The sequence below is a fragment of the Chiloscyllium plagiosum genome, unplaced genomic scaffold, assembly GCF_037043375.1.
Source record: "Chiloscyllium plagiosum isolate Xiang-an unplaced genomic scaffold, Cpla_swu_hap1 HiC_scaffold_31, whole genome shotgun sequence".
NCBI classification, from domain to species: Eukaryota; Metazoa; Chordata; class Chondrichthyes; order Orectolobiformes; family Hemiscylliidae; genus Chiloscyllium; species Chiloscyllium plagiosum.
The window spans coordinates 57489202-57516652 of NW_028270169.1; the positions used below are offsets into that span (position 1 = coordinate 57489202).

A 27451-nucleotide genomic window follows, 5' to 3' on the forward strand; every position below is an offset into this window, starting at 1 on the left:
ACCCTTTATTTACATGTGGAGAGTCTTTAATGCTGATCCATCTCCCTCAGAACCAGCCTTCAGAATCAGCAGGGAGTCTGTCACTACTTATTTAACCCATTTTGACTCATCAATCTGTTCAGAGATGTCATTATACACCTCTGGTGGAACACGAACCCGAGTCACTACTGCTGTGCCACAAGAGCAACCCCCCTTCCCCTCCGCACCCCACTCCACTGCTGTTTGACCTGCCTTATCTGTCAGCCAGGGCTCCCTGTTTAGACCAGATTAACATCCCCAATCAGGAAACTCATATTCTGAGGTCCATATGACTGACCTCATTACAATCACTGCACTGCCCACTCTGATCATATTGTTGGCCACATGAAAGTGACAAAATCTTGTGAAGCCCATCTGAAATAAATGCTAAACTAAACGTTATTGTTGAGAGGTCAGGAATCACACCAGGAAGGTCAACAGTGAGCTCCTGAGAATCAAGGAATGAAGTGAGAAGGAGACAGAAAAGACATCCACCCTATGGAGAGACACAAGTTGGTTTAAGACAGTGGATTCAGGACAGCTTATGTGCCATGATGGAAAACAGTGGAAAGGTGACGGCCTAGAAGTCACCTAAACTATTCATCCAGACACCAAGACAATGTTCTGGTGCCCCAGGTTTGAATCCTGACATGGCAGATGATGGAATTTGAATTCATTAAAAATCTGGAAGTAAGAGTCTAATGATGACCATGAAACCATTGTCAATTGTTAGAATCCCATCTCGTTTGCTAATATCCTTTAGATAAGGAATCTCCTGGTCTGGCCTACATGTGACTCCAGACCTGCAGCAATGACTGCCCTCTGGGCAATTAAGGATGGAAAATAAATGCAGGCACATCATGAGAATGAATAAAAAACAAAATTTCTACAAATGCTGGACCAAGCATGATTATTGGGAGGTCATGGGTTTCATCAGGTGAGATCCAGAGAATCAATGCTAACTGAATGAACACCACTGAATTTCCAGAGATTCCTAGCATTTACTGAAAAAGTATCTCCAGCAATCTTAGAGAAAAAGATTGAAGTGGGCAGAGCTGAGAGAAATGAAATGAGTACACTGGTTGACTCCCTCAAGGAGCTGGCACAAGCATGTTATCAACAGACAGTTTTGACATGAGAGGTATTTTCCATTATTGTGGACCCCAACACAATCAAGCAATGTTGTGAATAAATGTCAATGCCAATGTGTTGCCAGGTACATAGTCTGTACTTCACAGTGATTGGCTGATCAAATCAAATAGCATATAATTGTCATCAAAACTAATACATGCTCGAAAAACATTAAATCTCTGTTGTTCAATGTTACTCCATAATTGTAAACACCTACTGAACAGTCCTGAGTGGAACAATAACTTGCAACCTGGCTTTATTAAGCTTCCTAGAGGTGACATACATTTATACACAGGGGCTCTTTCACTTTAAATAAATACAAATATAAATACCCTGAAACATGGCGAGCCTACAGTTCTCTGTGGCAATGTGTCAGCCAGTTTGGAATCACCAAACAAATTGGCACTCTGATCTGATGAGTCCAAGGCTCAAAGCTTCAACAACACAACTTTTTGCAGCATTTTTCAAGAATCCTTTACATTCAGACATGTAAGAGCTGGCCTGCACACAACTCTTTATTGAACCATCATTGAAAGGTTTTGCAGTGGGACAACAGTAGGACAAGCAAAATCTAGATCTGCTTTTTGAACTATTACACAATACCTTGGGGCTCCTTTTCTCAGCTTCCTGCACAGGCGTCTACATTACAGAATTTTCTACTTTAATCTTAGGGAAGTTATTTTGGACGGGAGCTCATTTTTGGCTCATTTACATGTCAAATGTAAGTTGACATTCCCCATTGACTTTAAGAACTTAATATTATTAAACAACAAGCAAAACAACAAAATGTTAAACAGTTACAGCAAGACTGATTAATACAGAGACTGTAAGAGGAACAGAAACATTTAAATCAACTTCCTTACCGCAGAAAAACAACAGGGAAAAAATTGTTAAAAATATGATGGGGTTGCATTCACTCAGATACTGAAATTAGGCCATTCGACCCTACTAGCCTACTCCACCACTTAATATGATTGTGGCTGTTCTGATTAGATTACCTACAGCATTCGGCCCAGCAAGTCCACACCGACCCTCCGAAGAGTAACCCACCCAGACCCGTTCCCCTAACTAATGGACTTAAACTATGGACAATTCACCTGAACTGCACATTTTTGGATTGTGGGAGGAAACCAGAGCACCCAGAGAAAACCCACACAGAAAAAGGGAGAATGTGCAAACTCCACACAGACGAGGGCCCAAGGCAGGAACTGAACCCTAGTCCCTGGCACTGTGAGGCAGCAGCGCTAACCACTAGGCTACTGTGCTGCCCTGATCTCCACATTCTCATTTACCCTGATAACCTTTGACAGCCTCATTATTCAAGAATACTCCATGACCCTGCTCCACCCATTCTAATTAAGAGAATTCCAAAGACTAATGGCCCTCAGAAGAAATCCTTCTCAACTCCTCTTAAAATTCCTCATTCTTAAGCTCTGTCCCTGAACGCTACCCTCTGCAAGAGAGAACATCCTTTCACATCCACCCTGTCAAGTCCCTTCAAAATCTTATATCTTTCAATAGATAAACTCCAATAGATAAAAGCTTAACCTGTCCAACCTTTCCTCATAACTAGATCTATTCCAGGTGATAAATGAAACCATTCCTGAAGAAGGGCTTCAGGAATGTAAGAGGAACAGAAACATTTAAATCAACTTCCTTACCGCAGAAAAACAACAGGGAAAAAATTGTTAAAAATATGATGGGGTTGCATTCACTCAGATACTGAAATTCCTGGGTGGAATGTTGTGTTTTTTTTTTAAGAGTAATTATGGAAATGGGTCTAAAAGTGAGGACTTCTACCCCTGCGACAGTAGGCCAGGTTTACGTGTGCTGTTATGTTTTCATGATTTTCTCTATTTATTACATATTCATATGGAAGTAAAATGCCAGAAGATCTCCCGCCCCTCACCCCCTCCAACAACCTGAAACGTTGATTCTCCTGTTCCCTGGATGCTGCCTGACCCGCTGCGCTTTTCCAGCAACACATTTTCAGCATAAATGAAACCTCGTTAAGTTGCTTTTAACATATTTAGAAACAGAAAAGTTAGATAATTGGAGCAGGAATAAGCCATTTGGCCTTTCGAGCCTGCTCGACCACTGATGTGACCATGGTTTGATCATCCTACCCAGGAACTTGTTCCCATTTTCTCCCCCATATCCGTTGACCCATTCAGCATTAAGAAATGTATCTAACTCCTTCTTGAAGACATCCAGTGCTTTGGCCTCAACTGCTTTCTGTTGCAGAGTATTCCATTGGCATTACATCCTATCTTAAATAAAGAAACCAAAACTGTAAACTGGACTCCAGATGTAGTCTCACCAATGCTCTATCAAAAATGCAAAACATCCTTACTTTTATTTTCCATTCCTTTTGCAACAAACATCAATATTCTATTTGGTTTCCTAATCTCTTGCTGCACATGCAGACCAATGTTATGTGAATAACAACGATCTATCTGTACCTCGGCATTTTGCAAGACAGTATTATTAACAGTGTCGCACTCCCTCAATACTACAACGGAGTATTAGCAAAGGCTTCTGTTCCTGGGTGGAATGTTGTGATTTTTTTTAAGAGTAATTATGGAAATGGGTCTAAAAGTGAGGACTTCTACCCCTGCGACAGTAGGCCAGGTTTACGTGTGCTGTTAGGTTTTCATGATTTTCTCTATTTATTACATATTCATATGGAAGTAAAATGCCAGAAGATCTCCCGCCCCTCACCCCCTCCAACAACCTGTTGGAACTTTGAGCTCAGACCTTGGGCTGTATAATTAAAAAGGCCGTACTTCACTCTCTGATTATCACCCACCCAGCCCCAGAGCTGTCTCACAGTATGCACAAAACAGTGTTACTCTTTCACAATATCTCTCTCCCTACAGGTCGTCTGAGGGCTGACTAGGCCAGAGAGATTGCAACAAAAGACCATCCCAACAGATAGATATGGCCTGATAGAGACTGCTGCTGAGGTCAGCGCTTGTGGGCACCTCAAGAGAACCTGGCTCAGGTGCCACAAGAGATGCTATCCCACTGCTCAATGCATCAAGCCTCTCTCTGGCCTGGCAGTGTACAGTGCCCACTGCAAAGGGCTGTCACACAGGAGATGTGGTACAAGGTATCTCCATCAGATGCTCTGTTCAGGAAAGGAGCTATAACACCATCAGCTTAGTGACCTTTCATCACAATCCAGAGAGTGCATACATCTCAGAGCTTCATAACAAAGCCTTGCACAGGGCAGCTGTGAGTTGTGCCTGCTTGCCTGCCCAGGTCAGCTTGCTTCACATGGGGCAGGTTTGCTGATCCCGCCAGGTTCCAACTCTAACACTGTAAATTATTGCACAAAGAAACACTAAAATGAAACAAAGAACTACAGATGTGGGGGAATCTGGAACAAAAACAGGAAATGCAGGCAAAACTCAGCAAATCTGGTAGCGTCTGTGGGATAGAAAGCAGAGTTAATGAGTTTCAAGTCTGGTGACTCTTGATCATGGCCATGGAAGTGGGTTTTGGCAAAGGTTTGGTCAAATATGAGGAGTCAAAATGAAAGTAATAATGGAGAGCAAGAAGAAAAGTTAGAATGGAGATCCTGTCTGAGAGAGGAGCAGAACTCTGTCAAGGTGGGTACACCTAGAAAAGGTGTGGCAGTGAGTTAAACACTGAAATAAAACAAAGAACAGCAGATGCTGGAGATCTGAAACAAAAATAGAAACTGCAGGACTGGCAGCATCTGTGAGAAGGAGAAAGTGAGGACTGCAGATGCTGGAGATCAGAGTCGAGAGTGCTGAAAAAGCACAGATGGTCAGGCAGCAGCCAAGGAGCAGCAGAATTGACGTTTTGGGCATAAACCCTTCATCAGGAGTGTTTCTCTTGGATGGCTTATGCCCGAAACATCAAATCTCCAGCTTCTTGGATGCTGCCTGACCTGCTGTGCTTTTTGACTTTATGAGAAGCAAGCAGAGTTAACCCACCTGACTCGAAACACTAATTCTAGTTTCTCCAGTTATTTCTGTACTGGTACAAAGAAACTCTTCGGTTACAAAGGAAACAATGTACTGAAGCAATTCATACGCAGCCTGTGAGATAGAGCTATGCCTATGTTTCTTGTTTTGGATTGACAGGCCTGTTTCCCCTTGAGGTAACTTCAGTAGCCTGGGTTGTCAATGACAATTCTTAATCTATTAATCAATAGGCAATCTACCTGAAAGGTTCAGAGAAATTAATTCCAGGAAACTGCATTCCTGCCTCCCCATCCCCATCCTCTCAAGATAGCAACACACTTTAGCCCTAGAGGATCGTCTGAGGGCTGACCCAGAGGGGTACCAATATCCTGGGGGGGAAATTTGCTAATGCTCTTTGGGAGGGTTTAAACTAATTCAGCAGGGGGATGTGAACCTAAATTGTAGTTCCAATGTCCTGGAGGTTGAGAGTAGTGAGGTCAGAAATTTGGTTTCAAGGTCGCAAGAGTGCACCGTCAAGCAGGAAGGTGGTTTAAAATGTGTCTACTTCAACGCCAGGTGCATCTGGGATAAGTCCACTGGACCGGATAGGATTCATCCTCGGATTCTCTGGGAAGCCAGGGAGGAGATTGCAGGTGAATATTGCAGTATGGGTTGGTACCTGGGACTTCGATGTTGTGGCCATTTCGGAGACACAGGTAGAGCAGGGACAGGAATGGTGGTTGAATATTCTGGGATTTAGAAGTTTCAGTAAGAACAGAGAAGATGGGAAAAGAGGGGGAGGTGTGGCATTGTTCGTCAAGGTCAGTATAATGGTGGTAGAAAGGATGTTTGATGACTCGTCTACTGAGGTTGCATGGGCTGAGGTTAGAGTTGAAAAATGTGATGCTGGAAAAATACAGCAGGCCAGGCAGCATCCAAGGAGCAGAAAAATCAAAATTTCGGGCTGGAGTCCTTCATCAGGAATCCTGATGAAGGATTCATCATCCTGGAATATCAACAGCCCAATATCAACAGTCGATTTTCCTGCTCCTCAGATGCTGCCTGACCTGCTGTGCTTTTCCAGCAACACACTCTCAACTCTGACCTCCAGCATCTGCAGACCTTGTTGTCTCCTGCTTGAGAGTTATAAGCTAGCCAGGAAAGAACAAAAGAGAGAACTAACAAGAGCCAGGAGGGGACTTCAGAAGTCATTGGCAGATAGGATCAAGGAAAACACTAAAGCTTTCTATAGGTATATCAGGAAAAGAAGAATTACTAGAGTAAGATTAGGGCCAATCAAGGACAGTAGTGGGAAGTTGTGCATGGAGTCTGAGGAGATAGGAGAAGCACTAAATGAATATTTTTCATTGGTACCCACACTGGAAAAAGACAATTTGTTGAGGAGAATACTGATATACAAGCTACTGGATCAGACGGGATTGAGGTTCACAAGGAGGAGGTGTTAGCAATTCTTGAAAGTGTGAAAATAGATAAGTCCACTGGGCCGGATAGGATTCATCCTCGGATTGTCTGAGAAGCCAGGGAGGAGATTGTAGAGCCTTTGGCTTTGATCTTTATGTTGCCATTGTCTCCAGGAATAGTGCCAGAAGACTGGAGGATAGCAAATGTTGTTCCCTTGTTCAAGAAGGTGAGTAGAGACAACCCTGGTAATTGTGGACCAGCGAACCTTACTTCGGTTGTGGGTAAAATGTTGGAAAAGGTTACAAGAGATAGGATTTTTAATCATCCAGAAAGGAATGGTTGATTAGGGATAACACAACACAATTTTTTGATGGGTAAGTCATGCCTCACAAACCTTACTGAGTTCTTTGAGGTGGTGACTTAACAGATAGATGAGGGTACAATGGTTGGTGCGGTGTATATGGATTTCAGTAAGGCATTTGATAAGATTCCCCACGGTAGGCTAATGCACAAAATACGGAGGCATGGGATTGAGGGTGATTTAGTGGTCTGGATCAGAAATTGGCTAGCTGAAAGAACACAGTGGATGGTGGTTGATGGGAAATGTTCATCATGGGGTTCAGTTACTAGTGATGTACCGCAAGGATCTGTTTTGGATCCATTGCTGTTTGTCATTTTTATAAATGACCTGGATGAGGGCTTGGAAGGATGGGTTAGTAAATTTGCAGATGACACTAACAGCAGTGGAGTCGTGGATGTTGCAGGTTACAGAGGGACATAGATAAGTTGCGGAGCTGGACTGAGAGGTGGCAAATGGAGTTTAATGCGGAAAACTTTGGAAGGAGCAACAGGAATAAAGAATACAGGACTAATGGTAGGATTCTTGGTATTGTAGATGGAGCAGAGAGATTTCAGTGTCTGTGTACATAGATCCCTGAAAGTTGCCACCAAGGTTGATAGGGTTGTTAAGAAGGCATACAGTGTGTTAGGGTTCAGAAGCGATTTACTAGGATGTTGCATGGGAGGGAAGGTCTTATGAAGAAAGGCTGAGGGACTTGAGGCTGTTTTCGCTAGAGAGAAAATGGTTGAGAGTTGACTTTGTTGAGACACATAAGATGATCAGAGGGTTAGATAGCGTGGACAATGAGAGTGTTTTTCCTCAGATGGTGATGGTTAGCACAAGGGGACATAGCTTTAAATTGAGGAGTGATAGATATAGGATAGATGTCAGAGATAGTTTCTTTACTCAGAGAGTAGTAGGAGCGTGAAATGCACTGCCTGCAACAGTAGTAGACTTGCCAACTCTAAGGGCATTTAAATGGTCATTGAATAAACATATGGGTGAAAATGGAATAGTGTAAGATTGGTTTCACAGGTCGGCACAACATCGAGGGCCTGTACTGCACTGTAATGTTTGATGTTCCATGAGGGAAGGGAAGAATTTTCTGAGGAATTGTAATAAGAGGCTATTCTGACAGATAGAGGCCGGACACAGGTGGGTCTGGAGGTCAATCCCAGCCGCTCCCTCCCGATTTCCTATTGAATAGCAGTAAGGAGTCATGTGGCCTTATCCTACTTCCTGTTTTTATTAGTTTTCCAAACACATTTTACTGTCTTGATTCATTGTTAAAATTACTCACTCTAAAAAACTGTTTGGAACATGTTTTTCTCCAAATCGAAATGTCTGCTGCTGAAACTTCTGCAGCCCTTTCCTGTGGTCATTGTGGCTTCTGACTCAACCCTCAGAGGCCTTTGGATGGAGCAATTCCTTGTGTACAAGGAATTGGACTGGGGTGGACAAAGTTAAAAATCACACAACACCAGGTTATAGTCCAACAGGTTTAATTGGAAGCACACTAGCTTTCGGAGCGACGCTCCTTCATCAGGTGGTTGTGATTTTTAACTCTGTCACACTAATATCTGAATCAAGTTTTGTAAATTGGGACATTCTCAATCAACCATAAAACAGACATCAAAGAGCAAAATAGAATCTGAATGCAAAGCAGAAAACGTGTGGCAAGGCAGTTAGAATCTCGGGAAGGAGCAGAAATGTTAATAGGATCACTGTTCATTCAGAAGAAACCACTTCCATCTTTCCAGATTGGGCTTACATACTGAAGGTAAATGGTGCTGTCTGAGTAGCCCCAGATATTAGGCCTTGGACCTGATTGAGTGAGGGATAAAGATCAGATGTTGGAGGACAGGTCTTGAATTTTGGGAATCTCAGGAGTGGCAGTGACCAGGATGGTATCTGTTCTAATAAGCATTTAGCAATCTGTTTCTTCTGCTCGAGGTTAATTTTGAGTGTAATGGTAGCTGGCTGTCTCAGGGAACCCAATGAGGTGCTGATTTTCCACTTGGAGATTCTGCGGCCTTCTGGAGTTTAACAATTTTAGAGTTTGAGCTCTTCCTTGTCCTTACCCCAACCCTCAAAAACCAGGCCTTGTTATCACATAGTCCACTATTACACATCACCCACTCTTAGCCATTAACAGTCCCCATTAATAGCTATTCACCTTTTTAGATTGTTATCCACTCTGTTGTCTGTCTAACTGCTCTCCCCTTTCTTTGGGCTCTATCCCCACCTATTGGCTCACTCCTTACACCCTCCCTCCACCCCATCTTCTACACATAAACCAACATTTCTGAGCTACGATCAGTTCTGAGGAAGGGTCACTTGATCTGAAATGTCAACTCTGATTTCTCTTCACAGATTTGTCAGACCTGCTGAGCTTTTCCAGCAATTTCTATTTTTGCCAACAGGGAACTGATCTGGGCATTAGACCCCTTACTGAATATGGTGAAGGTCTATTGGCTGCTCTGGCTCTAAGTTCAGGATATCTCCTGTTGACTCATCCAGTATCTTCCTATCCATCATGTTGGGCATTTAGTTAATGGAGAAAGTGAGGTCTGCAGATGCTGGAGATCAAAGTTGAAACTTTATTGCTGGAACAGCACAGCAGGTCAGGCAGCATCCAGGGAACAGGAGATTCGACGTTTCGGGCACAGGCCCTTCTTCAGGAATGAGCAGAGAGTGTTCAGCAGGAGAAGATAAAAGGTAGGGAGGAGGGACTTGGAGGAGGGGCGTTGGAAATGTGATAGGTGGAAAGAGGTCAAGGTGAGGGTGATAGGTCGGAGTAGGATGGAGGCGGGGAGGTCAAGAAGAAGACTGCAGGTCAGGAAGGCGGTGCCGGGCTGGAGGGATCCGGCTGAGACAAGGTGGGGGGAGGGGGGATGAAGAAACTGGTGAAGTCCAAGTTCATCCCCTGCGGTTGGAGGGTTCCCAGTCGGAAGATAAGACGCTCCTCCTCCGACCGTTGGGTTGTTGTGGTTTGGCGGTGGATGAGTCCAATGACCTGCATATCCTCGGTGGAGTGGGAGGGGGAGTTGAAATTTAGTTAATGGCCTAGTGTCTGACAAAAAGAGGATATGGGCCCAATTTAAACTGATGTGTTCCAGGGAGATGTCCTTCATTAGTCCAGTTTACATCTCAAACAGCAACTTTACCCCACCAGCCCTAGAGCTGCCTGGGGTGCTGTATGTTTTGAACCTGCAACTATTATCTTTGCTCTGGGAAATACAGTTTTTACATCTGATTCAAAATTAGATTAATATATTTTACAATGTCATCGAGATTAAAGTATCTAGACTAAAAAAAAGATATCTTAATGGATTTTGGATCCATTTAATTTTCCGTAAGTGAATTTACTGCCTTCTCAGTCTCATTCCTTCAAATAGATCAGTCATCTGGTAAATACTTTAAAACAAGGGGTGAGTTAACCCATTGTTCCCAATGTTACTTAAAACCTTATAATTCAGCTACATTAGGGCTGCTCCCTATTTATTCTGCTGTTTTCCCACTTTTTGCCATATAGGAAAGTTTTAGTTGAGTATTTTCTCTGCATGATCCTGTGATGAAGAGTTTAGATATCTGATTGGACATGTAGATTGGTCTTTGAACTTTGACCTCTGACTTGACTATGACAGAAAATATATACACCATCTCAGTCATTTTGAATAAACTGGTGCAACCAAATCGTCTTGTCTTCTTGTTTATCAGTATCAGAGCGGTAGATTATTTTACTCACTGGTATTTGGGATCCTTGCTTTTCCTAATTGATATTAATGATCTGGATCTTTGCTGAAAGGAACAGTTTCAAAGTTGGTGGAGTGGGCAGAGGAAGTTTAATGCAAAGAAGTGTGACATGATGCACTTTGGTTAGAAGAATATTGAAAGACAAAAATAAGAAACAATTTTCAGAGGGAAGCAGGAGCAGGGACCTGGGTATATATGCGCACAGATCATTGAAGATGGTAGGACAGGTGGAGCAAGCAGTTAATAAAGCAAACAGTGTCCTCAGCTTTATTAATATGGCATGAGTACAAGAGTAAAGAGATGATGTTGAACTTTTACAGGCACTTCTTAGACTTCAGCTGGAGTATTGGTGTACAGTTGTGCGAGCCACATTATAGGAAAGACATGAATGCATTGCAGAGTGCAGAAGCGTATTAGGTGAATGGTAAATACACATCGTGTATATACACTGCCTGGAAATGTCATGGAGGCAGGTTCAATTGAGGCATTCAAGAGGGACATTGGATGGTTATTAGGATAGAAATAACGTGCAGGGATATGAGGAACAAGTGGCAAATTGGCACCAGGGGATGATGTTGGTTTAAAAAGCCAGTGCAGGCACAATGAGCTGAATGGGCTCCTCGTGCACAGTAAAACAATCTGTGATTCTGTGAACAAGGCATGATTAGTCAGTAAGAATAAAGGCTGCTCCCAATCTCTTTGATCTGTCTCCAGCAGCATTAACATAATTTCCACGACTGGGACCTCTTGGTATCTGCTAATCCTAACAGCATGAAATTCATTGTAAGTGCCAGTTGAGGTAGTTCACTGCTACCAATCCCTCTTTTATCTGTACTTTGTCAAGGAGCCATCCAGTGATTAGGTTGAGGATATACCACAGGAGCCATTGTTCTTTGTTAACATGATGATGATAGCAATATGTACAACTAAATTATGTCAGGCATATTTACTAAGGACAGAATACATTTGCTTCCTGCAAAAGCTAGTGTAGAATTCACTGCCTCAAAACCTGTGTGTAACATCAGTAGATTGGGTAGAGCTTTATTTAACAAGAAAAGTTAGTTCCATGGTTTTAGTTTGTGGGCATGTTGACTGTTTTTTCTTTCCAGGACAAGAGGAAACAGGGCTCTGCAATGGTCATTGTCAGGGGTTATTTGTTTACAATAATGTCGTTCTCAATTTCTTGAATGATACAATGATGGTTCTCCAGTATCACTATTAATGATCCAGTTCCTGGATTATATCAGACAATAGCAGCTACCTTGCAGCATCATTGTGATAATTTTCTATTATTCATTTTCTTAATTGTATATAGTCTATTGTAATTGTTGAATGAACCCCTCAGTGCAAAGCCCACCTCTGTGTGTTCATGCTGAGGATCGTTTTTTAGTTCACAGTACTCATGTCCCTGGGTTTTGGGGTTTGTCATGCTCTATAAATTTCCCAGTGGCTTCCAATCCAAACTGACATTTGAACTTTGTCAAATTTACAAATAATGAGTTGGGCATTAACATATATTAAGGTATTCACTGCTCACAATGTGGTCTTCTCTATTTTGGGGAGACAAATTATAACTGGGTGACTGCTTTGCTGAATACTTAAGTTCTGTTTGTAAAAATGACCCTGAGCTTCCTGTAGTCTACCATTTCAACACACCACTGCATTCCCATGTTAACATGTGTGTCTTGGCCCTGCTGCAGTCCTCCAGTGAAGCTCAACACAAGCTGCGGAACACATCTAATCTTTTGCCCAGGTGTTTTACAGCTTTCAGAATTCAACATTGACTTTAACAATTTCAGAGAGTTAACACCCTCCTCTACGTTCATTACCATCCCCCACACCCCTAGGTCTGGTGTTGTAATAGTTTGTCCAGCATTGCTAACCATTCTCACTTCTCATTAGTACACTACTCAGCATCTATCTCTCTCTCAGCTTATCATCAGCAATCTTCTCACCTATCCATTTTTTTTCTCTTTCTGGGCACCAACTCCATCTAATCTATTCATCATCCCCACTATATGTATCCTATCATCAGTATAAATTACAGTCTTTCCCGGCGATACGCCATCTATAAAGGGTCATTGGACTGTTTCTCTCCATAGATGCTACCAAACCTGCTGAGTTTTTCCATCAATTTTTGTGTTTGTTAATGTAAACATCTTGTATGAAGTGCAAGTCAGCTAATTTACCAATATACCCTCAGAATGCCTCTGGTACCCTTTCTAATGTTTATTGATTCACTTGCAGGATCTGGGTGTCACTGGCTGGCCAGCATTTATCATTCATCTCTAGTTGCCCTTGAAAAGGTGGTGATGAGCTACCACCTTGTACCACTGCAGTGCATGTGCTGTGATTCAGAATGCCCCTAGATTTTGACCCAGTGATGGTGTAGGTAGTATCTTGTAGATAGTACACACTGCTGTTACTTAACGTTGGTGGTGAAGACAGTGAAAGTTTGTGGATGTGGTGTCTATCAAGTGGGCTGCTTTGCCGTGGGTGATGTCAAGCATCTTGAGCATTGTTGGCACTGCAGCCATCCAGGCAAGTGAGGAGTACTTCATCACACTCCTGACTTCTGCCATGTAGTTGATGGACAGGCTTTAGAGAGTCAGGAGTTGAGTTACTCACTGCAGTATTCCCTGCCTCTCACCTGCTTTTGCAGCCATTGTATTTATATGTAGGTTGAGTTTCTGTTCAATGGTAATCCCCAGGATGTTGATAGTGGGGATTCAGTAATGGTATTCAGTGATTGCCTGTCAAGAGATGGTGGGATTACGTTGTTTCTTATTAGAAATAGTAATTGCCTTGCATTTGTGTGGCTGCCTCTAATAAATTAATCTAAATTAATTTAATCTAATTAATTAATTAATTTAATCTAAATTAATCTAATTCCCATTTGTTCCATATCCCTTTAAATCTTTCCTATTAATGTACACAACCAGATGCCTTTTAACTGTTGTATTTGTACCCGCCTCCACCACTTCCCTTGGCAGTTCGTTCCATATATGCACCATCCTCTGCATGAAAAGGATGCTCCTTCCGTCCCTTTAAATCTTTCCTACCCAAGCCCTCTCGATTTGGACTCCCCAACCCTGGCAAAAAGACCTTGACTACCCACCCTATCCATGCTCCTCATAATTTTATAAACCTCTATAAAGTAACCTCTCAGCCTCCAATACTCCAGGATTAAACAGCTCCAGCCTCTCCCAATAGCTGAAACCCTCCAACCCTGGCAACATCCTTATAAATCTTTTCTGAACCCTTGCAAGCATCACAATATCCTTCCTAAAGAGGAAGACCAGAATTTAACACAATATTCCAGAAGTGGCCTAACTAATGACCTGTACAGCCGCAACATAACCTCACAACCCCTACATTCAAAGCACTGACCAATACAGGCAAGTATACCAAATACTTCCTTCACTATCCTATCTACCTGTGACTCCACCTTCAAGGAACAATGTGCATGTGTAACCACCACCATTTTTGCTGCTCTGACTGTGTTTCACTTTTGGAAGTGCCCTATGACTTTACAGATGCATCATTCTTTTGTAACAGCTGAGCACTGATTGTGCATGTCTTTTGTTGACAGAGCTGACACTGACTCTTAGTATCTGCTGTTTGACCTACTTTTCGTGTTGGCTCGTCACACATATCTGTACAGTGATTGTACCTTAGAAAGTTGTTCTCTTGAGGCAAAGTTGTCCATTTTCTCTCAGGATTTGTCTGGTTTCTGCTTTCAGTGCAGTCTGAGTAACTTCTGCCAAAGACAAGTCTTCTTTAGACTGGACTAACTCTCACAAAAACTTATCAATAATTCCAACAACAACTCAGTTTCTTCTGAACTTTGATTTCAAAGCCTCACAGTCACAGTCCATTGATCTACAGAGGTCATTACACATCTGGATTTCCCGGAATACTGAATTCTCCAGATAAATCTTGCTCTTTCATTTTCAAATTAAAATAGTTATGAGAAGATGTAAAGGTTTATTCAAATGTAAATTTACCTTCCTTTGATTTATCATTTAATTTTGAAGAAATTGTGTATCTTAATAATTGCTTGTTCCAAGATGCCCAATCTACGTTCTATTTGGCCCATTAGTAGAAAGTGAGTACTGTGGATGCTGGCGATCAGAGTCAAAGAGTGTGGTGCAGGAAAAGCACAGCTAGTCAGACAACATTCGAGGAGCAGGAGAATTGACCTTTCAAGAGCTTATGTTCGAAACGGCGACTCTCCTGCTCCTCGGATGCTGTCTGACCGGCTGTGCTTTGGCACCATACTCTTCGACTCTATCTGGCCCATCTCTGACATTAAATCTTTGAGGTAGTATCATTTCTCTTGTCATTATTTTCTCAATGTGATTATTTATCCTTCTTCCTTTGAAGCAACTTTAACCCTGCACTATCTCAATGGCGTTTGGAATATGTGAGCTTTTAATCACACTGTTCTAGTCTTCTGCCTAGCTGATTTGGTAATTCTGTACATAGCAACTCTGTCTTCATGTATTATAGCAATATTGTTCCATGACCTTCTAATAAGGAGTCCAATTTTGTATTATGGCAATGCTGTAGGATTTTACTTATTGTAAAGCTTCCAATTCTGTTAAATAACAATGCTACACCTCTATATTGAACCTGAGAGGTTTTAATGCTTTTTCTTTGCAACTGAAATGGTGTTTTCTCACCTCCTTATTGTGTGCAAAATGGAGAGTTCTCTGCTTTCTACAGCCTAGATGAAGGTCTCTGCTTCTTTGTGAGGATGAATCACTATGGCACCTTAACAAGAAGAGACACCTGTTTTTACAAAACCATGTAGTTTCATGCAAGACAGCAAGCGGTACAACTAACATTGACAAGTTAGACGTAATTACTAAGACTATTAGGAGCTAAGGAGGACACATCTGTCTCCACCAGAACCATGAGCGGGATTCCTCATTTTTTGACCAACACTGTATGACTTCATCAGAGGGGATGGAGCTTAATGCAGTCTTGAACATTAACCCTTCCGGAACCGTTGCTTTTCACAATAATAACCAGGGACATGCATTTAGGGTCAGAGTTAGGACTGCATTTGAAGGGAGATATTTTCAGCATAGGATAATGGAGATCTGTCAGAAACTCTCATAATATTTAAAAAGTACCTGTACATGCACTTGAGGTGCAGCAAAGCTCTAGGCCAAGGTTTGGAAAGTGAGGCTAAGCTGGATGACTCCATGTTGACTGGCATGGACATGACGAGCTGAATGGTCTCCTTCTGTACTGTAAACGTCTATGATTCCTGGAGAGGCTACGGGGAAATAGCAAAAGGTATCAGATTGGCTGACAAGCTCATTCAAAATGCTGGCATGGTCACACATGTCCAAAAGGCCCTGCATGTACAGGATTGGGATTTTAACCAACAAACTTTCACTTCAGCTGGTTGAGGCCTCACCATTTGTTTTTCTTAACAAAGGATGAGTAATCTCTTCCTGCTGACATACTGCCCACCTGGGGCATCAAGTGGCAGGCTTCAAGGCAGAGTAATAATTCCCATGTGTGAGGGAATCATACCTCAAATATTTTAATAATGCTGTCCCTGTCTTTAGCAAGTGGTTAAAGAAAGGATATGAGCCAGCAAGAATGCCCACTTATGCATGCCATCTGAAATGGAATTTTCAATCCCCATATTCCCAAGTTACTGATCTCTGCACTCCCTGTTATCACCTGGGGTTAGTGCAAGGCATGTTCCCAGGGAGTAGAATGTTATCCAAACCTTTCACGGAGGGTGTTCCAATGCTCCTGGAGGGGGGGGTATACCCCTTATTCATAGTCATAGAGTCAGAGACATACAGCACGGAAACAGACTCTTCGGTCCAACTTGTCCATGCTGACCAAATATCCTAAATTAATCTAGCCCCATTTGCCAGCATTTGGCCCATATCCCTCCGAACCCTTCCTGTTCATATACCCATCCAGATGCCTTTTAAATGTTACAATTGTACCAGCCTCCACAACTTAATCTGGCAGCCCATTCCACACACGCACCACCCTCTGTGAAAATGTTGCGCTTTAGGTTCCTTTTAAAATTTTCCCTTCTCACCTTAAACCTATTCCCTTTAGTTCTGGATTCTCTCACCCCCAGGGAAAAAGTACCTTGTATATTTACCCTATCCACGCCCCTCATGATTTTATAAATCTCTATAAGGTCACCCCTCAGCTTCGATGGTCCAAGGAAAACAGCCCCAGCCCTATTCAGCATTTCCTTATAGCTCAGATCCTCCAATCTTTTCTGAACCCTTTCAAGTTTCACAACATTCTTCCTATAGCAGAGAAACCAGAATTGCACACAATATTCCAAAAGTGGCCTAACCAATTCCTGTACAGCTACAACCAATTCCTATATTTGATGCTCTGACCAATTAAGGAAAGCATACCAAACACCACTTTCACTGTCCTTGTCAGGGAGGATATGGAGCATGTTCTTGGGCAAGGGCCACTCCTTTCACCAATTGGGGATGGGAGGAGGAGAGCAGCTAACTAGCCTAAATTCACCCAATTAGATGGTTAAAACAGCCAGCTTTGAAACCTCACATCTGTTTGCTTCACTATTACAATGTGAGCAGCAAATATTGCTAAAGCTTATTGAACAGGGAGAAGTTTTATACAATGAATTGGTTTCTGAGAACACTTCATTGGGAAATTAAGGATTATAAATTGAGGCTGGAGTCACATATAGATTAGCTAGTTAAGGATGGCAGTTTTCATCTGTAAAGGACATTTGGAACAAATTGAAAATTTACAACAATCTGACAGCTTCTTTACAGATTTCTGAACTGAATTCAAGTTGTCAAATCATTGCAGTGGGATCTGAGCTCAGTAACATGTGGTGACGTAACTCACAGTGTGGAGTTACAATGGATCCCCTGTTTCTGTGCTGAAAATTCAATGTCAATCATCTATACCATTTTACCCCACTGCCAGAGGGGTATAAGAAAATGAAAGTTCATTTTCTAACAGAAACTTGGAAGATAAGAAGTAATTTAGCTCTTTTAGAATTCTGCCATTCAATTTGATATTGGCTGATTTTTTATCTCAATGCCATATTCCCACCTTCTCCCCACATCCTTGGATACCTTTGAAATTCAAATGTCTATCTCTTTCTTGAAAATATTCAGTGATTTTACCTCCGCAGCCTTCTATGACAGAGATTTCAATGGGTTCACTTCCCTGTGAGTGAAGGAATTTTGCCTCATCTGAGTCCTAAATGGTTAACCACATATCCTGAGATTGTGTCCCTGATCAAGACTTCCCAACCAGGGGAAACAATTTCCCTGCATCTAGTTTCTCCAGCCCTGTTACAATTTTATACATTTTCAATCAGATCCCCTCTCATCTGTTTAAATTCTAATGAATATGGGCCCAGTTGAACCAATCTGTCCACATAGGGCAGTCCTGCCATTCCCGGTAAAAGCCTAGTAAACCTGCAATGCACTCCCTCTATGGCAGGTAAAACCTTTCTTATGTGGGGAGAGAAAACTGCACACAATACACAAGGAGTGGTCTCACCAAGACCCTGATAATTGCAGTAAACTAAAGCCTGCTTGACAACAAAGAAAAGCTCCAAACATCCCACATGAAAAACTAGAAAACACATTCACTGACACCGAGCCAAAGCTTTGGATACAGTTGGGTCTGTCCACAACCGGTGTACATTGCTAAATATTGAGAAATACATCGCTAAATATTGAGAAATACATCAAATGAGGAGTTAACTTCAAAATCTGCTGAAAGGAGCAAAACTCCCCACAAATTTCACTCCTTTAAAATTTAGATCCTGTCTATAATCTTTGGCAGGATTGACAGGAAAGGGGAAGCTAGGACTTTGGAATATATCAGGAAATATTTAACAGCTCAGGCAGTATCTATAAAGAGAAATGTGAATGATCCAGACCAATGACTTTCTGAAGTGGAATCATTGTTGTAGTGTGGGAAATGCAGCAACCGATCTGTACACAGCATGTTCTGACAAACAACAACAACTTGATAATGAATAGAGCTAGATAACCACTCATTTGTGATGTCCATCAAGGAGCCAGTATTAACTAGTATCCCAGACAGAATTCAAAATATTTAGAGGCCCACTTGAGAGGCAGATGGAGTTTCATCTGACAGTGCAGCATTACCTTGCTACTGTACTGGAGTGTCAGCTGTGATTATTTTATTCTCAAGTGGGATTTGAACTAACAACTTTCTGAGTCAAAATAATACTTACTGCACCAAATTTACTGAAGTAGCAAATATTGCCGAACCTTGTTTAACAGAGAGAAGTTTAATACGATGAATTGGTTTCTGAGAACACTTCAGAGGGATGTTAAGGATTATAAGGCAAGGCAAAATTTGGCTTTTCACGCCTGACCTACCATTCAGTAGGATCATCATTGATCTGATTTTTAACCCTTACTGAAGCTGCTAAATACTTTTCTTAACATACCTATTCGGGGACACTGTGACACTACCCCTGGAGCAAGTGGGGCTTAAACCTGAGTCTTCTGGCTCAGAGGTAGGGACACTACCATACTGGGGCTGCTAGTGATGCTCAAGAAGGTCAAACGTTTTAATGTTTTAATCAGTTGGATAGTGCCCTGACCTTATCATTTGTATTCTATATTAAAAATTGGGGGCAGTTGGAGCTGGGATAGGGTTTGAAATGAAGACAAATGCTTTGAAAGGAAAACCGGATTGGCATTTAAGGAAAATAAGCTTGCAGGGGTACGGACTCAGCAGGGCAATCGGGCTGAGTGGAAGGTTATGTAAACAGCATGGGCTGAATGGCCTCTCACTGTGCTGTTAACACTCTATGACAACTTTCATCAGAACTTCAAGTGACAGTGCCTTTAAAGATGGTATAATTTAAATCACAAGCAGATCCCAATGCACACTGGGTGCAGGTATTCTACACATGGTGGACTTTAATTCAGGAGTGTTACAGTGGTGATGTGTTACAAAGTTAGTCCTTTTATTCCTAAAAGCTGTTCCTTGGCTCAATTGGCATTTTCCTTGAATTTTTTTCAGAAGGGTAATAAACCAGGCTGGGCTCCAATCAGTCTGGTAGGATTTTGAGAAGCCTTTTGTTTATATGTAAACAGATGAGACTTCAGGCCAAAATGGTCATGTTTTAGAAGTGACCTGTAGAGTCAAAGGGGAGTGGACAGCTCTTTAGCTGAGCTGAGCAGTTTAGTTGAGTCCAGAATTGGTTGGGAGTTCAACAGTGAGCTGTGTGGAAAGTCCCTCTTCTTCCCTTCTAACTTCAACCTGTTAGCATGTGACCTTTTTTTTAATATGGTGTTTTAAAGGGGGTTTGCTTATATTTGTGTATATTTGGAACAGCATACTTAAGACTAGTGTGGATAGACTGACTTCTGTAGGGGTTCTTTATTCTGTTCGTCTTTCATAGTGTAATTTTTTGAATAAGTTTTTTGTCTGTTTTAAAACTGGTAGTCAAGCTAGCTATCTTACTCCGGGTAATTTTGAATGTACACTTACCAAAACAAGTTGCAAAGTTATGGTCTGGGCTGCCTGCTTAAGAATGTTTTGAGTGGTCTGGCCTCGTTTGTAACAGACTGGGGGCTCTTTGCAGGATTTTAAACAGCGAGTGGTAGGTGCTAGTGTCTTTATTTCGGGTGTTGGTTTGAGTGGGTAGACGAAGCTTGGGATAGTAATGGCTCTTTCAGTTGCCAATAGTTTTCTGGATGTAGATGCGGTGACTTTGGAAGTTTTGCAAAAATCGAATAAGACCAAGCTGCAGAGAAGCTGGAATGGGAACTACCTGCTTGTGAGGAAAGAAGAGATAACAGCAGTAGCTCAGCATTTGAACTTACTGGAGAAACCATCAGAATCTATAGAGATGGCAAGAATTCAATTTCAAATGAAGCAGCTTGAGTTAGAGGAGAGCGATAAGGAAAGGGCAGCAGAAATGAAACCATTTGAGTTATGATTAAAAGCAGAACAGAGGGAAAAGAGACAGCAGCAGAACAGAGGGAAAAATAGAGAGCTTTTGAACTTCAAAAACTGACACTTAAAAAGGAAAGTCATCTTAAAAGGCTAGCGATAAAGGCTGAAGGTAACCTTAGCGAGGAAGTAGTGCGAACTCATGTGGAAAGGCAGAGAGTTAAAACAGCAAAGTTAGCAGCTGAAGGGGCTGATGGTTATGAGCTGCTCCATAAAACTCAGTTTGGCTTCCAGAAGCAATTTCAGTCCATGAGGGATAGAAATTTGGGCAAACAGAAATCCTCACATGGAAAGGGAAAGGTAGATCTCAGGGAAGATATTAAGGATAACTTACCACAGGGTAAAAACAAAACTCTTGAGGGGGACAAAGAAGTTAAAAAGGTCCGGTATTTTCATTGTAATAAAGTGAGCCACATGAAATCAGTGTTGGTGGGCTAGGGGAAAGTCAGATGCAGGAAAACCAGGCAATCCTGGAAGTTTTGTTGGACTAGTAAGAAAAAGCACAAGGGAAGTTAGACAACTGCCTCAGAGTGTAGAAGGTGATCAGAGGTTGATTAAGAAGGAAGTGCCAGATCTGCTTAACCAAAAAACATGCAAGGGTAAAGTTTATTCACAAAGGCCAGGAGCAGCAGGTAAGGAGGTTACAATATTAAGGAACACAGGATCCACTCAGTCTGTAATACTGAAGGACGAGGAGATATGAACTCCTGAGGGACTATTGCCAGAAAAGGTACTGGTAACTGGAATTCATGGTGAGACAAATAGTGCTTAGTTATGTAAAGTGAGGCTAGAGAGTGGAGAATCTGTGGTAGGAGTACTGGACAAACTCTCAGCTCCGGGAATACAATTTGTCCTTGTAAATGATACAGCTGGTTCATTAGTAGGCATGCCACCTACTCTAGTTGAAAAGCTAGTGGAGACGCAGGTAACTGAAGACATGGAGAACATTAATTCAGGAATTTTCCCTGATTGTGTGATCACAAGATCACAGAGACAGAAGGTGAAACAGGAGGGATCAAACAGCACAGATAAGGAAGTTGACATAGTGTTATCCAAAACTTTTTTTGATCAGATAAGTGGCACAGAGAAGGAGCAAATAGGTAAATATGTAAGTATCTTTCACTCTGCTAAGCTGATTGAATTACAGTAGGAAGATTAGAACTTAAAACAGTTATATCACAGGGCATTTACAGAGGAGAGTGAATGTATGTGTGTTATTACTTAATAAATGATGTTTTAATGAGGAAATGGAGATCATCACACATTTGAGCAGATGACAAATGAGCAGACGAGAAATGAGCAGACATTCATCAAATTGTTTTGCCGGTAGGGTATAGAAAGGTGGTGTTGCAAGTGGCACATGAGCGACCACTTGGAGGTCATTTAGGGGTGAGGAAAACACAAGCTAAAATACAAAGACATTTTTACTGGCCTGGACCATACAAGGATGTAGTTGAATTTTGCCAGACGTGTCATACATGTCAGCTAATCGGAAAACCACAGGCAGTAATAAAACCGGCATCTTTAATACCTATTCCAGCATTTGAGGAACCTTTCACAAGAGTCTTGATAGATTGCGTAGGTCCTCTACCTCAATCAAAAAGTGGGAATAAGTATTTATTAACAATAATGGATGTGTCTATAAGCTCCTAGAATAGTTTGAATGTGAAGTTTGATCCTTGATCTGACTGGATCTCTAATGGCAGTCTATATCTAGTAAAAAATTTAAGTAATTCTTCTACAACCTTTTTAGCTATGATGTTGCGTAATGGGATTGCCTCTGGAAATCTATTCGACACATCCATTATTGTTAATGCATACTTATTCCCACTTTTTGTGATCAGAGATGCACTGAATGAATCAAACAAATTCAGTCCATTTGAATTAGTTTTGGGGCATGAAGTAAGAGGACTGTTAAAATTGATGAAGGAGAAATGAATAAGTCAGAATTCAGAAACCACTCATTTGGATTGTGTGTCAAATTTTAGAAACGATTAAATAGGGCTGGAGAGTTGGCTAGACAGCACTTAAAATTATCAAACATACAATGAAACAGGAAGCGATTAAGAAATCACAAATTTGCTATTTTACAATTGGGGATAAGGTGTTGGTGTTACTTCCAGTAACAGGTGAGCCTTTAAAAGCAAGGTTGAGTGGACTTTATCAAATCGAAAGGAAATTGAGTGAGGTGAACTACTTGATAAGGGCTCCAGACAGGAAGAAATCTCACAGAATGTGTCATGTGAATATGCTCAAGAGGAATTTTGATAGGGAAGGAAAGCAAGAGGAGAAGGTATTAATAATTACAACATAGAAGGAAGAACCAAGTTTAGAGGATTCTGAATTGGACAATCCTCAAATCAAATTGAACAATGAGGAAATTGGGATAAATAATTGAGTTATCTTCCACAAGAATATTGAAATGACCTGAAATAGCAAAAATAAACTGGGAAGTACTAACCTAATTGTGCATGATGTAGAGATAGGAGATGCTGTTCCAATTAAGCAACATCCTTATAGACATAACCCTCTAAAGTTGGCACAGGTTCAGAAGGAGATAGAGCGCATGCTGCAACACGGCATAATCGAAGTGAGTTACAGTGACTGGAGCTCACCCACAGTCATAGTGCCAAAGCCAGATGTACCCAATGGTTATGTGTAGATTATTGCAAAGTCAACGTCGTTACAAAGACTGATGCATATCCAATTCCACGGTTGGAGGACTGTGTTGAAAAAGTGGGACAAGCAACGTACCTTTCAAAGTTGGTCAGAGGCTACTGGCAAGTACCTCTGTCAGAGAGGCCAAAGGCAGATTCAGCTTTCATAATGCCAAATGGACGATATCAGTTCAAAGTCATGCCACTTGGTATGAAAAATGCTCCAGTCACATTTCAGAGACTGACTAGGTCATTGCTGGATTACCCAACTGTGTGGTTTATATTGATGACCTGGTGATTTTTAGTCGCTCATGGAAGGCACATTTACAGCATTTATTGGACTTAGAACATAGAACAATACAGCACAGAACAGGCCCTTCGGCCCACGATGTTGTGCCGAACATTTGTCCTAGCTTAAGCACCTATCCATGTACCTATCCAATTGCCGCTTAAAGGTCGCCAATGATTCTGACTCTGCCACTCCCACAGGCAGCGCATTCCATGCCCCCACCACTCTCTGGGTAAAGAACCTACCCCTGTCATCCCGCCTATACCTTCCACCCTTCACCTTAAATTTACGTCCCCTTGTAACACTCTGTTGTACCCGGGGAAAAAGTTTCTGACTGTCTATCTATTCCCCTGATCATCTTATACACCTCTATCAAGTCACCCCTCATCCTTCGCCGTTCCAATGAGAAAAGGCCTAGCACTCTCAACCTATCCTTGTACGACCTATTCTCCATTCCAGGCAACATCGTGGTAAATCTTCTCTGCACCCTCTCCAAAGCTTCCACATCTTTCCTCAAGTGAGGCGACCAGAACTGCACACAGTACTCCAAATGTGGCCTAACCAAGGTCCTGTACAGCTGCAATATCACTTCACGACTCTTGAATTCAATCCCTCTGCTAATGAACACTAATACACCACAGGCCTTCTTACAAGCTCATCCACCTGAGTGGCAACTTTCAAAGATCTATGAACATAGACCCCAAGATCCCTCTGCTCCTCCACCTCACTAAGAACCCTACAGTTAACCCTGTATTCCGCATTCTTATTTGTCCTTCCAAAATGGACAACCTCACACTTGACAGGGTTGAACTCCATCTGCTACTCCTCAGCCCAGCTCTGCATCATATCTTGTTCGATTGATTTCAGAAGGCAGGCTTGATGGTCAACCTAACTAAAAGTGAATCTGCCAAAGCCCAAGTCACCTTCCTGGACCATGTTATTGGATATGGACAAATGGATGTAAAATGGACATAAGACGTAAAAATGAAAATAATTGTGAAGCTTCCCACACCGTCGACAAAAAGAGCAGTACCATGGTCTCTGGGGTTGAGTGGATTTTATCGAAAGTCTGTACTGAACTTTAGCAGTGTGGCTGCTCCACTCACTGAATGGTTAAAAAAAAAGGGCAAGAAGTTTCAGTGGACAGCAGACTGTCAAAAGGCATTTGACAACCTAAAAACTGTGTTAACCACTGCCCCAGTATTAGCCACACTGGATTACACGAAGCCTTTCAAGGTGGCTAGCAATGCCATTGATGTGGGTGTCGGTGCAGTGCTCCTGCAGGAGGATGATGAAGGGATAGAAAAACCCAAAGAAATATTCAACGGTGGAGAAACAGACATTAAGTTTGGTGGTGGCATTACAACATTTCAGCGTTTATATTACCAGCAATGCATCTGAGACAATCATATACACTGATCACAACCCATTGACGTTTGTGAAAACATTTAAGGACAAAAATGCCAGACTTGATGGAACTTGGTGTTACAGCCATTCAATTTGAGAATTGTGCATGTGGCATGTCACGAAAATGCGATTGCTGATGCATTATCGAGACTTGAATGAGATATGGAGAAATTCGCTGGTGGGTGTACCGCTGCCTGAATTTGCATGTGGTTGTGCATGTTTGCATGTTTATATTTAGTACATCGTATATGTGTGTTTAGACTACTAACCAGATTTTTGAAGGGTTAAAAATTAAGCCATCTTTTGGTATTGATGGTTCCTTTTTTTAAATGAGGGAGGTGTCACAAAGTTAGTCCTTTTTTTTCTAAAAGCTGTTCCTTGGCTCAAGGAGACTCTGTCCTTGATTTCTTTCAGAGGGGTAATAAACCGGCCGGGCTCCGATCAGTCTGGTTTGTACAGAGATGAAAAGGATTTTGAGAGGCCTTTTGTTTATATGTAAACAGATGAGACTTCAGGGCAAAGTGGTCATGTTTTAGATGTGACCTGTAGAGTGAAAGGGGAGTGGTCAGCTCTCTAGCTGAGCAGTTTAGTTCAGTCCAGAACTGGTTGGGAGTTCAACTGTGAGTTGTGTGGAAAGTCCCTCTTCTGCCCTTCTAACTTCAACCTGTTAACATGTGACCCCTTTTTTTGTACTATTTTTTAAAGGGTGTTTTGCTTATTGGGACTGTTGTGTATACTTTGGAATAGCATACTTAAATCTTGTTTGGATAGACAGTTCTGTAGGGGTTCTTTATTCTGTTTGTGTTTCATTGTGTAATTTTGTGAATGCATTTTTTTGTCTGTTTTAAATCTGGTAGTCAACCTTGCTAACTTAATCTGGGTAACTCACTGTACACTTACCAAAACAAATTGCAAAGTTATGGTCTGGGTTGCCTGCTTAAGAATGTTTTGAGTGGTCTGGCCTAGTTCATAACACTTATCATTGATGTTGATGTATATGGTATCATGTCAGGACATCAATTTGCTCTACGAATCCAACAGTTTACTGAGTCTAGTCCACTAGAGGTCAGTGCTCGAGTGATAAATCGCTGTTCAACTTTCTGCAGTCGTTCCAACTGTTCAAATGTCAGTCTGACAACACAAGCATGGATATCAGGAATGTTAAATGTGAATTTAATCTTGATCATTTTTACTTCCACATGCCTGTGTATTGGAGCCCTTGGGGTGAATCGTGTGTGCCTACCTTTGTAAAATGCATCACTTTATAACCAGTCCAGCCACTCAAAAATTGACAGTTGCTTTTTCATTCACTCATGGGATTTGGGTATCACTGACCTGGCCAGCTTTTATTGCCTGTCCGTAGCTGCCCCTTGAGAAGGTGGTGGTGAGCTGCCTCCTTGAACCGCTGCAGTCCATTTTCTGTAGATAGACCCACAATGCCCTTGAGTTTCCCACGAAACTTCACCATTTAAAAGGCAGTCAGGATCTGCTTAGTGAGGTAGCTGTTGAGAGGTAACTGAAAATTTATTTCACCTAAAACGCACGGATTTCTCTCCAAGTCAGTGCAGGAGAGTTTCTTGTTGGTGAATCAGTTTTGAGAGACTCCGTGCACGATGGGAGAGAGAGATCCCTACGGTACACAATCAGAGCTTTGATTTCCTCACATGGTAAACAGAGTCTTGCCCCATGGTTGGTGAAGATTGAACATGATCGAGGCATGTTTCTCCCATTCTACTCACTGGGTACTCCAATGGGGGAAGATGGGGGGAACAGCACTGTGGAAGCTGAGCACTATGAGATGGGCAGCACATGGCACCTCCTCATCAGAGGTTAGACGAGTCGGAAGGTCTAGTTCAGAAGCTCTCCTCATCTCTCCATTCATACAATTACATCTCTTTTAAGATTGTGTACCTTCACTTTCATAACAAGCTTCTGGAGTAGCACCCATCTGGATTGTTCAATGAAAGGTCACAGAACTGAATTATTCATTCTGACTGTCCCTCCACATATGCTACTTTTTCTCTTCACATGCAGGGTTCCGTTTGTTCACTTGATAGGTAAGATGACTACAGTGTGGTGCAGAGTAAAACCAAAATCAATCTCTATGACCAGCTGCAGTAGTTCAGAATAGACTGACTCCTCACCTTGCCCTGGGTGGAGCCCTCAAGCTAGACATAACCAATTACCTCCCTCTCTCTGCTGTAGAGAGATGCCCAGGACCAGTCCATAAGCTCATAGAAAATAGGAACAGGAGTAGGCCATTCAGCCCCTTGAGCCTGCCCTGCCACTCAATAGGATCATGGTTGATCCATGTCCCTGAGTTTTCTCTCTAACCCTTGATTTCCCTACTGATCAAGAATCTATCTCAGACTTAAATATATGAGAGAACTGTGCCCCCACAGCTCTCAGTGGCAAAGACCGTCAGCCTCAGAGTAGACATTCCTTCTTGTCTCAGTCTCAGAATAAAGGGGCACCAAATTTAGACTGTGTCCTCTGGTCCTAGACTCTC

At 42.0% G+C, this 27451-nt stretch overlaps 1 long non-coding RNA gene across 1 annotated transcript; it reads right to left on the reverse strand.

Annotated features, from left to right (window-relative positions):
* Positions 1 to 14273: 14273 nt before the first annotated feature.
* On the reverse strand, positions 14274 to 26748 carry LOC148141955 (uncharacterized). Its single transcript, XR_015752250.1, has 4 exons — positions 26278 to 26748; positions 15744 to 15889; positions 15288 to 15378; positions 14274 to 14362 (listed from the first exon to the last, which is right to left on the reverse strand). It is a non-coding gene; the product is annotated as an uncharacterized LOC148141955 (long non-coding RNA).
* Between the last annotated feature and the right edge of the window lie 703 nt (positions 26749 to 27451).